The sequence below is a fragment of the Polypterus senegalus genome, chromosome 2 (genome assembly GCF_016835505.1).
Source record: "Polypterus senegalus isolate Bchr_013 chromosome 2, ASM1683550v1, whole genome shotgun sequence".
Classification (NCBI taxonomy): Eukaryota; Metazoa; Chordata; class Cladistia; order Polypteriformes; family Polypteridae; genus Polypterus; species Polypterus senegalus.
In genome coordinates this window covers 19,305,319-19,320,001 of record NC_053155.1, presented here as the reverse complement: position 1 = coordinate 19,320,001, position 14,683 = coordinate 19,305,319, and positions in this window count along the sequence as shown.

Here is a 14,683-nt window from a genome sequence, read left to right as displayed (position 1 = left end):
GTAGATGCCATTCTTTTAGCATTTTATGTCTGATTTTACTTTTCATAAACCTTTAACTGTAATGTATATACTTTTAAATTTAATGAATAGCAAAACAACTAACTTTCTCTTTTCCAGTATGCTTTATTAAGAGAATTATTGTATTTTCAGTGCTTGATTATTATTTATTTATGTTTTGCATTCATCCATTAACTGAACATGCTTAATCCAAATTTAGTAGTGTAAATAAGCAGAACCTAGCCTTGCGACTGACACACGATTACTCATGTCAAACTACAATTCCTGCTTAACATAGAAGACACTGGGAAGACCTGCAAATTCGACTTAGAAGTGACTAGAGATCTTTTTTATTTTCAATCCTAGTTTCCAGTGCTATACGAAGTACTACTAATCACTAATCAGTTTGTCTGCCTTGCAATGGTCAGAAAGCATTCCAATTTAATGGCATGAATTAATGGACTCTTGGCTTACTCCAAGTTATCAAATCTTCCATCCATCTCACAGTTTTAAAAAAAGAGGTAGCAACAGGCTTAAGGCAGAAATGAGACATGGAAGGAATTGAATATCACTCAGGCTACTACACTGCAAGCCAATTCTGATTCACAAATTACAGCTACAGGCATATCCATGGACTATGTGAAGAATGGGGGAGCGGAATCAAATCAGTTAGTGTGGAACAAACAGTTGTTTTACATTGAGCCTGTACGCCATTATTTAAAGGGGACATTTCTACTGAGAGCAGACATTTGCTTTCATTACTCCAAATATGTCCCTATTTTAATATATCATGAAGTGAATAGGAGGAATTTCTGAAATTGTTAAAATGCTCTTGAAATTCAAAAACCTCCTGCTAACTACATTTATTAAGATTATCAATGCACTTATTAACCATTATTTCTAATTTCCAGTAAAACAACAATATTGTTTCCTAATATTATCAGTTTTTGTTTTAAGCAACATGGTAATCCAGGAGAGTTTGATTTTAGTTATATGTATGCTTTCATACTCTTATTTCTCTATTGTAGGTTATTAGACATTAAAAATAAGCTTTGTTTTTCTTTATTAATGTTCAAACTAGTTTATTCCAATTAAGAGATTTTTTTAAATTATTATTTCAATTTCCCTTTCAAACAAGGATTTTACTTGCTGTGCTTCATTCATCAGTTGATGTAAAGATTTATATACATTTTTATAATGCAATAAGTTTTCTTTACTTATAAGTATTATTTTTTTAATATTTTAAATGAATAATCAACCCAAAAGATTTTTATATGCTACTTACCACATGTAATTTTGTACATTGTCAAAGAAAAATATTCAATCTCATGTTTCATGAGGAACAAACATAAAAAAGTCTCTGTTCAAAATGGGCCCCAATGGTGACCAGTGCTGGACAATGGCAAACAATATCAAAAATGTCCATGAAAAGAACTTTACTTTTGTCACATAATCCATAAGTCAGGTTTTCCATTCATACGCTCGCAATGTACAAAAATACATGTATTTTTTGCTAAAATATTGTTAGATAAATGACTCCAGAAAATGAATTTAGTCCACAAACAGAAAACCCATGTATATGGGGTTGCACTTTTGAATTAAAGACCCACCTCTTTCCTTCATTCATTGGTCAAGAGTCCTGTCCTGCCTTTGTAAAGTGTTTCCTTTTCATTGACTTCACCCATTTTCTGGAGTTGTTTTACTTTGCTAATAAGAAACAATACTTCAGCAAAAACTACAGCCATTTTGCACATTGTGAGGATGCGACTAGATGACCTGACATGTGGATTATGCATGACTTTTGAGTGGAGTATTCCTTTAATAAAAAAAATTCTGCAAAACTAGTAAAACCTGAAGTTATTTAGAAGTCAGTTTAAAAATTTAACTCTTTCAACAATGGATGTTTAAGGCAATTTTTAAAATTGTACTAACTTATTATTTGTGAGATATGTGGTATCTTAGAAATTTTCAATGGATACAGTAATTAGTCTGTCTTTCAAATAATATCTTATATAACATCCGTGTTCTCCCAGCACTTGTGTGGGTTTTCCAATGGAAATTTCCATTTTACCCTCTCATCGTCAGACCTGCAAATCTAAATGGCAACTTTAAATTGATGTGTGTGTACATGAGTGGGTCCTGTGTGTGTAGTGTGAGGATGGCCTGTGGCTCCCCCTCATCTTGAATTTAATTACCAAGGTTTAAAAAAAACCTTTAATCAGTATTAGTCTGACAGTGAACATAAAATATTTTTTCAGGTTCCCAAGGCCCATTGCTAACACCAAAGGATTTTGTTAAAAGACCATAGGAGAATACAGTATATGGTGAATTTTGGTGTCACAGAGAAAGGCCTCAGTTTTGTACTCAAATGTCCTCATTTTCACAGTTAGAGAGATGGCAGCCGTAATTCTACAATGACAAACCCCTTCTATTCAGCCACAATTTATATTATTCAATTAAAATATCAGTTTTAGAATAGTCTGACCATTCATTCATTGTCTGAACATGCTAACTTACCACTCTAATGAGCATATAATTTTTTACTGTTTAAAAAGCCTACCTTCTGTCTGGTAAAACTTTAATTTTTTTTATCATTTTAACTAACCTATTCCTAATCTCTTTAGTCCTGAGACAGTAAATTATTGGATTCAATAATGCTGGAAACACATTTCGTACTACAAGCCCCAGAATTCGGGCATCCACAGATGCAAAAGGAATTCTGTCTGAAATGAAAACTCCTGCAGCAGTGAGGAAAAAGACAGAAATCACAAGCATATGTGTGCCACACGTGTAGAAGGCCTTCATTCGCCTCTCTTTACTGGCAATCTTGATGACTGAGATTATAATCCACAGATAGGAAAAGAGGATTAATACCAATGGGATTAACAACATACTCAAGCCAATGCATAATATAATATAATTTATAACCTGATTGTCCCCACAGGCTAAAGACAGCAAAGAAGCAAAGTCACCAAATACATAAATAACATTACTGGAATTGCAAAATGAAAGCCTGTGAAGAAGAATTAAGGTAATCGGTGTACAAAGAAACCCAAACACCCAGCAGCATGCAAACAGTTTTGTGATTCGACTGTTACTGATTAAATTAGGATAATAAAGTGGGTAACAGATTGCGATAAAGCGATCGTAGGCCATTAGTGTAAGGAGGAAACACTCTGTTTGAAAAAATCCTCCCAAGAAGACTGTCTGAGTATAACAAGCAGCTAAAGACACAATTCTGTACTTCAACATTATTAAGACTAGCATACTGGGCAAAGTGTTAGTACTGATGGCGATATCAAGAACAGCCAAACCACACATTAATATATACATTGGTGTTTGTAGTGTTCTGTCGGAAGCAAAGATGCCGATTAACAGAATGTTCCCCACTAAAGTAAAGAGGTAAACTGTGAAGAAGACTCCAAACAGAGTTCTCCTGCTTTCTTGGTCTGTGACTCCTGGGAATCCAACAATGAGAAATTCCTTGATTGAAAAACTGGTTTGGTTCATGGACGGTTTCAAGTCAAACTGGAGGAGCGGGAAAAGGAAAAAAAAAAAACAGCATTTAAATATTTTAGTATTTGTTTTAATATAATTGTGTTACTGTTTAGGAATAAATTGGAAACAATTCTTAGATATTTTAATTAAATGTAATCTGCTAGAAACAGTACAAATAAAACAAAAATAAATGGAACTCCACATTTAAAAATTAAAAGCTCAATGCAGCTACTTCTGTGCACCCTTATAATATTGGAAACATATTTCTTGTTCTGCTTGCTAAATTTTAGAGATATTGCATCCCAAGAAAAAGCAGTTGAAATATATTTTTAAATAAGAAACATCAATCAATAAATCAACACAATTGGTTTTTTTTTATTTTTTTATTTTTATGTTTTGCCCACCGTTGCAGCAAAAATGAATCTTATCACTTTTGTTAATTTATTAATTTTTTTCATCCTTCCCCATGAATTTAACTTGGCCACTCAGATAACACAAATATGGACATCATTACCAGAGCGGAGTCTCTGAACATTGGCATGCAACTTCTAGGCAGCCAGTTTCACATGTATAACACATCAGGACTTTCTTAAAAGGACAAGGTTACTCATTCATAATTTAGACTTTTTATAGTTTTGATAAAATTGCAGAAAGCTGACTATGAGCTATCTATTGATGTTAAATTTAGTTTTGTTCTTTAACACTAGAATTAACCTACCTACGAAAAAACTCGTAATTCCGTCCCACCTTAAATCGCTTCTTAAAACCGTTCATAGCTCTCCACCAGCGTCTTTTGTCATCTAAATGTGCTGATAAAAATCAGGCTGCAAGCAGCCAGCTATTCCATCCCCCCACCGACTTAGAACGTGCACAATCTTCTCCCAGCTCATGCCTTGATTGATTATCTGGGAGTGAAGTGGAGTTTTAGAGTGGAAATAATAGATCATTTTTTGGAATACACGCATTTCACGTGTGTTCCGTTTCTACAGTAGACTTACTGCTCTGTACTATTCTGTCCTGTGCATGTCCTGGAGTACAAAAGAAACCGCACCATACAGCAACATGTGCGAACTGGCAAGATCGGGGAAAAAACATGCGGTCACTGATTACAATCCGCAAGATGAATGAAAGAGACAATATATGTAAAAATATCATCGCACTAATGCAATATTATTTGAAAACGAACAGCGTCAGATCGGGTTTGAATACATGCTGACGCTGCTACAGAAGGAGTCAGCTTATTCAATGCAGCAGTTTCAACGCACAGTACATGCAATATGATTTGAAAACGAACAGCGTCAGATCGGGCGCATATTCAAACCCGATCTGATGTTGTTCGTTTTCAAATCATATTGATTTAATATCTGCTCCAGCCACAGGACCTTGTGGTATCATTCGTTGGTGTGCAGCTGGAGGTGTGAAGTGGACAGCCTTGGTACATTTGTGCATGTAAAGGCAGATATAGATTCTAAACATGTATAAATGCAGTCGCATATCTCTAAAAAAGACAAATAAATAAATGAGTGATTGTAAAGAAAGTGTATTATTATTGTTAGTTTATTATTTCTGCATTTTTACTGTAGCAGAAATTTCCTTAAAACTAGTTTCACTGCAAGTGCATTTAATCATCTAATATCTAAAAAGTATAATATCAAAATTTAAAACATACACTAAATTATTTCTGTCTCACAATGTTACTGTTGAAAATTTGCTTTGCCAATTTTGTCAATTTAGAATTTAAACACATGCTTAAGAAATGCTTGACAATATTCTGCAACAAAGCTTTAAAAAAAAAATCAGTCAAGTCTGGTTGCATACCTATAGTAGCAGGACACTTTGTGTCTGTTCTTATGGAAAACATCACAATAGACTTAATATGAGTATTGTTAAATGTTACATTTCCAACATCATTTCACATATGTATTGTAGTATTGTAGCAGCTAACTGATTGCCCAAAAGACACATAAGACCGGATGTCAGATTGACAGCCACCTGTCACACAGGTACATGGAAGGTTCATTCAACAAGAATGGGAAGATTCAAGAGTGCAGGCTGAGACTTCTTGAGGAGAGAATACTGTAAATAGCAGTCGCTGGTAAAGCGTAATGATGTTTTCTGGTGGGTCACAGAGAAAGAGTGTGACAGTGGGAAGGATAATCAGAGATCATAGCCGTGCTACACAATGTTAGGCTTCCCAGGGTGCCGATGGATAATTTATCATAGCTAAATAAATGTGTCCTTTTTTTTTTTTTTTTTAAAGAATGATTTATTGATTTTTTGGAACAACACAAACAGCAACAAATCAGCACAGCCAAATACAAATAAGAAAAAGAGAAAAAAAAAAAAAAACAACAAATACAGGTTCATGAGTTACAGATATACATGTCTGGGTCAAAATATGTACAGCATTTCACATTTGAAGTCAAGGGAAATAAAAAAGAAAAAAAAGGGGAGAAAAAAAGGGGGAATACAGACATTAATTATTGTGTTTAAATACAAAATGTGATCCCCCTTTATGTAATAGCACAGCAAGATCACGAGGTAGGTGATCAAGCAAAGGCTGCCATATCCTACAGAATGCATTACAATTGCCCTTTATGATGGCAGTGAGGCGCTCCATTGGCAGCACCTTGAACATTTCTCTGTACCATTGTGTAACAGTGGGGGGCTGTCTCTGAATCCATTGAAACAGTACACATCGCCTCGCTAAATGTAAAAGTTTACCTAATAAAAGCATCTGTACAGAGGACAGAGAGAGCCCTTCTATAGATAGACCCAGAACGAACAGCACAGGGTTCAGTGGGATCGTTTGGTGAAAGATGGAGCGAAGCTCTATAGCAATATTTTTCCAAAATTTAGTAATTAAAGGACATTGCCATATGCAATGGTAGTAGGTCCCCACATCCGTATTGCACTTTACACAAAGAGAAGAAATCTGAGGATGAATTTTATTTAGAAACTCTGGCATACGCTGAAGTCTATGTAAAATTCTGTAATGGCTTTCCTGGAGTCTGTTACAGGAAAACAATTTCTTGGCAGATCTAAAAGTTTTGGACCATACTTCTGCACTAAGCTGAACTTCGAGGTCGGTTTCCCACCGAACCCTGGCCTTATCAGTGGTTACAAAATTCAAAGACAATAATTTCCCATAACAAAGAGAGATAAATTTCCTTTTTGTGATTATTTCCTTATTAGATTTAAGAAGAAAGCTTTCAATAGGATTCAAAACTGGTTGATTGGCTGGAAATTTAAGGGAATTTACAAAATGTCTTACTTGTAGGAACCCAAAGAAGTGTTTCTGTGGTAAATTATATTTAATTTGAACTTGATTAAAGGCCATAAAACTACCCCTTTCAAACAGATCGCAAATAAATCTTATATTTTTAGAATGCCAATCATCAAATATACTAATGCCAATACCTGGGGGGAAAGCCTTATTCCTAATTAGAGGCTGCAGTGCACTAGAAAAACCTCTTCTTCCAGCGTGGGCAACAATATTATGCCAAACCTTGTGTAGGCATCAAAATAAAATTATTTCTGACACCAAGAGGAAGGTCAGCCAGATCAATAGATAAAAGACTAAGAGGCGAAAGAGGGGCACAGCACCAAGTATCTACAGGTGACTCGTCTTGGTATAGAAAGGAATGTAACCACCCTGAGATTATTTGTGCATGGCAAGCCCAGTAATAGTATAAAAGGTTAGGAAGTGCCTGCCCCCCCTCATCTGTAGGCAGTTGTAAAATCTGTATCTTTAGTCTAGATTTCTTCCTATGCCATATAAATTTAGAAAGATATCCCTCAATCTCTGAGAATGTTTTTATGTTGATCCTGAGAGGCAACATTTGTATGGGATATAATATTCTGGGTAAAACGTTCATTTTGATTAAACTTATTCTACCCATCCAAGACAGGGGGAGGTCAAGGCACCTATTGAGGTCATTCCTGATTGAGGCCACAATTGGTTTAAAATTCAACTTGTACAACTCTGTTGTGCCTGCGGACACCCTAATACCTAAATATGTAAAACCAGTGGTCGACCACCTGAAAGGAAAATTAGGAAGAATATCCCACCTCCCCCCATCACCCAGTGGCAAAGCTTCAGATTTATCATATTATCATATTATCATATTATATAATTTATTTTATACCCTGAAAAAAGGCCAAATTGATTAATGATATATGTCAGTGCAGGAATAGATGTTTCTGGCTTAGTGAGAAAGAGCAACACGTCATCCGCGTAAAGGGAAATTCTGTATTCAGTATTCAACAAGGTTACCCCACAGATCTCAGGGTCAGTTCTTACAGCCTCTGCCAGTGGCTCCAATGCAAGTGCAAACAGTAGGGGAGAAAGGGGGCATCCCTGACGTATTCCTCTACTCAGTGGGAAAACATCTGAGACCGAGCCGTTAACCAATACCCTTGCAGCTGGGGCCCCATACAACAGTTTGACCCACTTGACAAATTCAGATCCCAAACCAAATCTTTCCAAAACATCAAATAGATACTCCCACTCCACCCGATCAAATGCTTTCTCAGCATCCAATGAAACTGCAAGAGCCCTATAATTGGTGTTCTGAGAGAACTGCACAACATTTACGAGTCGGCGTACATTGGAGCGGGAGCATCTATTCTTGACAAAACCCGTTTGGTCAGGCTTTATCAGAACTGGCAGAACCCCCTCCAATCGTCTAGATAAAATTTTGGACAGAATCTTGCAATCTACACCGAGTAAACTTATAGGTCTGTAAGATGTACACAGATCTGCAGGTTTATCCTTCTTTAAGATCAGGGATATATGGGCAAGGTTTAAGGTGGGTGGAAGTGTGCCCCTCTCAAGAGATTCTATATACATTTTTAATAAAGGACTCACCATGTGTTTGGCCATTTTTTTATAAAACTCTGGCCCAAACCCATCAGGGCCTGGAGCTTTTCCACTCTGTAAGGATTTGATTGCATCTAAGACCTCCTGCGCCCTAATAGGACTGCAAAGATCTAATCGACTTTCCTCTGATAGTATAGGGAGATTAACATTATCAAGAAACAATTTCCTAGCGTCTACAGTATTTTGACACTCAGGAGAATATAAGTCCTGATAGAACTCTTTCATTATTTTGCTGATAAGTTTAGCCTCAAATTGTACAATACCTTTCTTATCTTTTAGAGAGGGTATTGCATAAGTGCCCTTTTTCCCCTGGGCAAGTCAGGCAAGTAAGCGTCCAGGTTTGTTGCCCGATTCAAATAATCTATGCTTTGCATAGAATATTGCAGTTTCCGCTAAATGTGCCCATTTTTAATCTTAGCTACTATTCTGTAGTGTCTCAGTCTTTGCATTTTTGCTTCCTTTATGGTATATTTAACATGAGAGTGCACTCACTAGTCATGGCAGAGACTGTCTTGAAAGTTCAGTATGTTGCCAGGACTAAAACATTGGTTTATTGCAGGTTTTCTTACATTTTTTTTGCATTCCATATTTACCTTTTTTTATTGTCTTCAAGACCCTTTCCTTGTTGAATTGCTTGGACAATCCAAGGGGTAGGAGTTTCCCACTTAGAAAATTTTGATGGTGGGTTCCCCTTTGGAGAATAGCGGACAATTGTCAGAGAGAGGAGAGTAATCGAGGATATTTGTCGGAGCGATGTCAATTTCCTTAATCCACTGCGACCCACCAGAACCCAAGTCGCAAACCATCCACAACTTGTTAATATTAAATACATTAGTACCTTGTGGGTTAACAATGGCAATCTGTGACCCAGTTTGGGTCACTACTCATAGTTTAAGAAACCATTAGTTAGTGGATTAACATATGTCTCTGTGTAAAGAGTGATATGATGTTGGGCATAAATAAACAGGTTTACATTGCATGTGCATTTAACCGACTACTACTCCTATGTTAATTACCGATTTAAATAAATAACCATCTGTATATAGTTGTAGGTCAGCTGTTGTGTGAGGCCTGTGGCAAAGTGCAGTTTTTAAATAAATAATCACGTCCCATAGCATGCATGCTCCAATTGAGTGTGGGTATGCAACAGCTAACTTTGCTCTGGGGTTGATTGGAGTGTTTGGCTGATCACACACTCACATCCAAATGTGAGCAGACCATTCAGGCACCTCATTCACAACTCAGAGGAAGCAGAGTACTACATTTGCACCCAGTGAGCCAGAATATAAGAGGAGCCTACATAGATGAAAAGGGAGGAACAAGAACAGAAAAAGAACGAGGATGAGGAATGGAGATGAACGAGAGCAGAGAGAAGGGCAGGAACAGGATGGAGACCTGTGAAATGGTTGGGAGAAGCAGGCGGATGGAAAAGTCAGCCCAAGAGAAGTGCTTGGCCAATGCTTGAGGTCCAGAGGGTCCATTTATGTTGAGCATTAATGGAGCAGAAGTGACAAAGTGCTTTGAGAGGCTCCCACAGAAGCCCAACAGATTGTGGCGTGTGGGGAGCAAGAAAAACAGATTAACAAACTACCCTCTACATGCCGACAGACTGGCAATAGGGGCCTCAAGCTCATTTAAGGGTTGTCTGTGCCTGCTGGTGGATGTCTTCTTGTGTGCTGAGGAATCCGAAAAGAGTAAGCTGGGGACATCAAATTTTAGATGTAATCACCAAGCTTGTTTTAAAACAGAATATGTGTCCTTAATTTTAACCTCATTTTATTGGAATATATATATATATATTTAACCTCACATTCATCAGATTTTATTGGATTTATTTATTGATGAATAATTTTTATGCACTGCACTGTTTGAACACTTTCTTGTTTGGTTTTAAAAAAAAGCAAAGAAACCATTTTTGCACCAAGTCCTATCTGAATGTATGTGTCCTCATTTGCTCATCTCAGTCTATGGCTACTGACAATTGTGGATTGAAGAGGCTCCTGGAATCACTAGGGAGTGTGGAGCTGACACGGACCGTCACGTCAGTTTATAGCATGTGTAGTGAAATCAATTCAAATATAAGGTAAACTTTGAAGAAAATAAAAATGACAATAAAAGTAATACGAAAAATATAAAAATAACGTCAGCTAATGGAATACCAAATGCGCCAAACTGAAGTAAATGTAAAGGTAATTATGAAATAAGTAATCACATGAAAAGGTACTATGATCATATGTGAGTCATTAAATTTTGAAAGAGTGGATAATTTAGATAGATAGATCAGGTCCGCACCTAGGAAATTCTGGGCCCCAGGCAGCTGACAGAGTTCGGGCCCCTTTCGTGTTTCAAATATGTGCGTATATTTTAAAACGCCACTTAATTTCAAAAACCTGGTTTTTAATGAAGGGTTTTGAAAGTCAATGGTTAACTAGGAATAGTTTATTCTGAAAAACTCATTCTGAATATAAAATATCTCTCCATATTGTGTAAACATCATGGTAATCAGCAGTTACTGGCTGGTGGGTTAATCCCTTAACGCTTTGCTGACCATTTTCTAATTTTAATATTTGAAAAATCATCAATGACTTTATCAAAGCTTATGGTATCTGCAAGTTCATGTTCAATGGATAACGTTGCGAGACCATTCAGCCTCTGCTGAGTCATAGTCGAACGCAAATGATTATTTATAATTGCAATTTTGCTGAATGATCTTTCCCCTTGTGCCACAGAGACAGGGAGACAACAAAATATCCTCAACGCTACACATAGTTCTGGATATATGCCTTCAAGTCCAAGCTCAAATATCGAGTTTAGTAAATCAAGACAACTGTTACCACAATCTTTGAAAGTCACAGCATTGAATGAATAACTTTCACGATTCGCGAAGGCAAAAGGTGGAGAGACTAAACATAAACATTGCCGCACCGCCACCGGCACTCATTCCGACTTGCATATGTTATCTTAATGACGGACACGAAAAAGGCAGGGCAGGCAGGCAGTGTCATGGTTGTCCACCTAAGAGTGCAGGCCTGGATAGATAGATAGATAGATAGATAGATCGATAGATACTTTATTAATCCCAAGGGGAAATTCACATACTCCAGCAGCAGCATACTGATAAAAAACAATATTAAATTAAAGAGTGATAACAATGCAGGTATAACAGACAATAACTTTGTATAATGTTAACGTTTACCCCCCCAGGTGGAATTGAAGAGTCGCATAGTGTGGGGTCTCCTCAGTCTGTCAGTGGAGCAGGACGGTGACAGCAGTCTGTCGCTGAAGCTGCTCCTCTGTATGGAGATGATCCTGTTTAGTGGATGCAGTGGATTCACCATGATTGACAGGAGCCTGCTCAGTGCCCGTTGTTCTGCCACAGATGTCAAACTGTCCAGCTCCGTGCCTACAATAGAGCCTGCCTTCCTCACCAATTTGTCCAGGCCCTCTTCTTTATGCTGCCTCCCCAGCACACCACCGCATAGAAGAGGGCACTCGCCACAACCGTCTGGTAGAACATCTGCAGCATCTTATTGCAGATGTTGAAGGACGCCAGCCTTCTAAGGAAGTATAGTTGGCTTTGTCCTCTCTTGCACAGACCATCAGTATTGGCTATCAAGTCCAATTTATCATCCAGCTGTGCTCCCAGGTATTTATAGGTCTGCACCCTCTGCACACAGTCACCTCTGATGATCACTTCCTTTTTATGACATACTAGCCATGCCCCGCAGCACAACTCATGTATTAGTGAAAAGAACTCCCCACTCCTGCCATCATGCTTCCCACACTCCCCTCGGCCCACAGCCTCTGTTTTGGATTAATGTGAATGTATCGCTCCTGCAAGCGACATATGATTCTTAGTGCAATGAGAGAAGTCACAAAATCAACCAGAATGTTCAAACAAATTATAGAAAAAAACAGATCTAAATCTGTTATGTAGTTATCTCGTGAAAAGCGGACAGACATACAGTGTGATGGACGGCCGGCAGCTCAACCCAGCTGGGATGCCCCGAGAAGGAAAAGATTGGGCAAGGCAGCAACTTTTGGACACTGCCTCCACCAAGACGCTAGATGGAAGCTCCCCTTGAATATAGTGGTGCCCCGGATTCCTGCAGGGCATCCTGAGACTTGGAGTGCAGTTTCACAGCCCTGTTGGGTGCCACCAGGGGGAGCCGTTGAAGGACCAGGGGATTCATACTTTCCCTATAGCCCGGAAGTACTAATGGATCACGTGGACAGGAGCCCCAAAGTACTTCGGGCTGACTAAAGAATTGGAGTTCTCCATCTGACAGGAAAGTGCTGGCAAGACACGTGGAAGGAAGAACAGAAGCACTTCCGGTTTGGGCAATATATAAAGGACTTCTGAAGACCTAGCAGGCAAGCCAGATTTGAGAGGTAGAAGACAGAGCTTGCTGGGAGGTGTGGAGGAGAGAATTATATTGATTTATTGTTTATTTAATTGTTTATGGTGGCTGTGGTGCTTCAAAGGCATTTTGAAGAAGAAAAAACAATTAAAAGAACTTCTTTGTGCTTTTACTCTGTGCCTGCATATCTGTTTGTTGGGTTAAAAGTGGCAACAGCGGCCCCTGGTGTTTACATCAGACAAACAGACATTGGGTTTTATATACAGAGAGATAATGTCATTATTTTATTTTGATTTAATACTGTACTTACCTTGAAGGTTTTATTTCAAAATACAACAACAACACCATTTATTTATATAGCACATTTTCATACAAACGATGTAGCTCAAAGTGCTTTACATGATGAAGAAAGAGAAAAAAGACAAAATAAATAAGAATTAAAATTAGGGAACACTAATTAAGATACAGTAGAATAAAAGTAAGGTCCGATGGCCAGGGAGGACAGAAAAAACAAAAAAAAACTCCAGATGGCTGGAGAAAAAAAAAATCTGCAAGGGTTCCAGGCCACGAGACCACCCAGCCCCCTCTAGGCATTCTACCCAACATAAATAACCTCAATCAGTCCTCATGGTATTCAGTGTTCTCATGGAAGAACTTGATGATGACTGTCATGTGGGCTTCTGGCCTTTAATCCATCAATGTAAGGACATCAGGGTGCTTTGATCAGGTGGTGGTGGCGCAGATTGCCACCACAGAAAACTGGAAAAAGAACAGAAGAGAAAGTAAGAGTTAATACGGATTTTAGGACCACCACGAATTATAATGATAATGAATTGAATATACAGAGCATCAGCATTAAACTAAAAATGAAGTTATGAGAAAGCCATTTTAAAGTAATGTGTTTTCAGCAGTGTTTTAAAGTGCTCCACTGTATTAGCCTGGTGAATTCCTATCGGCAGGCTATTCCAGATTTTAGGTGCATAACAGCAGAAGGCCGCCTGCCTCACCACTTCTTTTAAGTTTAGCTCTTGGAATTATAAGGAGACACTCATTTGATGATCTAAGGTTACGATTTGGAATATAATGTGTCAGGCATTCCGATATATAAGATGGAGCGAGATTATTTAAGGCTTTGTGAACCATAAGCAGTGTTTTAAAGTCAATCCTGAATGACACAGGTAACCAGTGTAGTGACATCAGAACTGGAGAGATGTGCCCGGATTTTTTTTCTTAGTTAAGATTCTAGCAGCTGCATTCTGCACTCGTTGCAAACGATTGATGTCTTTTTTGGGTGGTCCTGAGAGGAGTGCGTTACAGTAATCTAGTAATCAGTAATTAGTGTGAACTAATTTCTCAGCATCTTGCAATGTTATAAGAGGTCTAACTTTTGCTATATTTCTTAAGTGAAAAAATGCTGTCCTAGTAATCTGATTAATGTGTGATTTAAAATTCAGGTCAGAGTCAATAGTTACCCCTAAACTCTTTACCTCCTTAACTTTTAATCCTAATGCATCAAGTTTATTTCTAATAACCTCATTATATCCATTTTTGCCAATCAATAAAATTTCTGTTTTCTCTTTATTTAGTTTGAGAAAATTACTACTCATCCATTCAGAAACACAAGTAAGACATTATGTCAGTGAATCAAGAGAGTCTGGGTCATCAGGCGCTATTGATTAATACAGTTGTGTGTCATCAGCATTCCTGTGGTAGTTCAAGATGCCCCGAGATAATCTGACCTAACAGAAGCATGTGAATTGAAAAGAGTAGCTGACCCAGGATAGAGCCTTGTGGAACACCATATAGAATATCATGTGTCTTTGAAGTGTAATTACCACAACTAACAAAACATTTTCTACCTGCCAGGTTTTTAAACCAATGGATTTTAAACCAATTGGATTTAAACCAATTTAAGACATTGCCAGAGATGCCCACCCATTGACTA